General features: G+C 39.0%; 1 protein-coding gene across 1 annotated transcript in view; it reads right to left on the reverse strand.

Moving 5' to 3' along the window:
* Slc25a14 (solute carrier family 25 member 14) overlaps positions 1-1,766 on the reverse strand; it is a 48,776-nt gene that overhangs the window by 41,676 nt on the left and 5,334 nt on the right. The gene's annotated exons all lie outside the window — the stretch shown is intronic.

Here is a 1,766-nt window from a genome sequence, read left to right on the forward strand (position 1 = left end):
GTGTTTGTAAATAGGATATCATGTCCGCATCTTGTACAGCAATTAACCACTAGGTTAATTGCTATATGTTAATGCAATGTGTTAATTATTGAAACTGTCCTACCAATTTGGTTTGAAACTGTCTCATTGCTATTTGTTTCTCAATAAAATTATGGGGAAAAAATAAAAGCAGTTCATGGCATTCAGTTAGCTTGATTTGGGTGCAAAGCACAGGTTCACATCACTACCCTCTTGTGTTCTCAGCCCTCTCGTCTCTCCACTAAACTTTAACATTGGAGTTCGTCCAAGAGCTAGATCTAGCTATATAAAACTCTGTGCTCTGATTAGGCCCAGGCTGAGCAAAGCATCTCTTACACATTTCTTCTGGCCCCGAGACAAATGAAATCAGTGTGAATGAGATCTCTCTTCTGATATTTAACATGTATCCATCTAGTGGATCTCCTGTTTGTTCTGCCTGGCCTTTTAAAAACATATACACAAATAGTTCTTTTATAATTTTTCTGCGTCCAGCTTCCTTTTCCCCTTCCTTATGTCACTTCCATTAGGCTTGTCGTCTTCAATCTTTTCAGCTTGCTTCCCTTTTTCTGTTACTCCCAGTCCTTTTCTCTTGGATTTTATTTGTCCATTGTTCTGGCCTCTAAACCAATGGTTTTCAAATTTTAGAAGATTCTAGCAAATTGTACCGGAGTCATCTAGAATGTATATTAAAATATGGACTGCTACCCTCTCCTTGAGAATTTCTGATTAATGGTGTGAGTATGGCCCTGAGAAGTTGCAAGTTTCCAAATAATACTGATATTTGCACACTTAAGAACTAAAGCCCTAGGCATCACCTGCTAAATCCTGGTTCAGCTGAAAGTACTAATTTTCCTAAGAATGGCTTCTCAGATTTCCTTTCAACCTCCCTTTTACAGAGCATCACAGTATGAATACCTCTGAATTTCAGCAGCAACAGCAAGTGGTTTATGGTCAAGAAGGAAGATGCCAAAGTCAGATTGCCTTAATTCATTGGATAGCTATTTTTTTTTGGGGGGGGCGCGATACTGGGGATCAAACTCAAGACTTTATGCTTGCCAGGCAAGCACTTATGCTGCTGAGCTGTCTCCCCAGCCCAGATGGCCTTAATTCAAATCCTCCTCCATCACCTGCTAGTTTTGTGACTTTGCTATTTGTTTTGTTTTTATTTTTTTGGTACCAGGAATCAAACTCAGGGCCTTGCACTTGCCAAGCAGGCGCTATGCCGCTGAGCAATATCCCCAACTTCTGTTCTGTGATTTTGGGCAAGTTAACCTCTCTATGCCGACATGAATATGAGAATTTAAAAAAAAAACATTATATACTTGTTGTAAAATTAAATAATATAAGTAAGACACTAGAAATATGTGTGACACTTAGCTCAATAACTACTATCATTGCATTTCTCAAAATTTAAATGTCCAAATTTACATTTTAACAGGCAGTACTTGCTGCCCACCTCCCCACTGCCAATCTGAGGTTAGTACATCTGAGTCAGAATCTCTTCTTAGAAACAAGGTTTTGCTTTGTTTTTACATAAGAAATTCTCTGTAACTAAGCAAAGAATAATTTTCTACAGAGAATATCAAACATGACAGTGGATGTTTTAGTTACAGGCCACAAAAATAATTGCGAAAACTTCCTTTCAAGAATACTACATCCAGGGGCTGGAGAGATGGCTCAGTGGTCTAAGGCACCTACTTAGAACAAGCTTGGCAAAGCATCAGGGACCGCGGTTCAATCCCCCAGCA

Source organism: Octodon degus, unplaced genomic scaffold, assembly GCF_000260255.1.
Source record: "Octodon degus isolate 3935 unplaced genomic scaffold, OctDeg1.0 scaffold00063, whole genome shotgun sequence".
NCBI lineage: Eukaryota > Metazoa > Chordata > Mammalia > Rodentia > Octodontidae > Octodon > Octodon degus.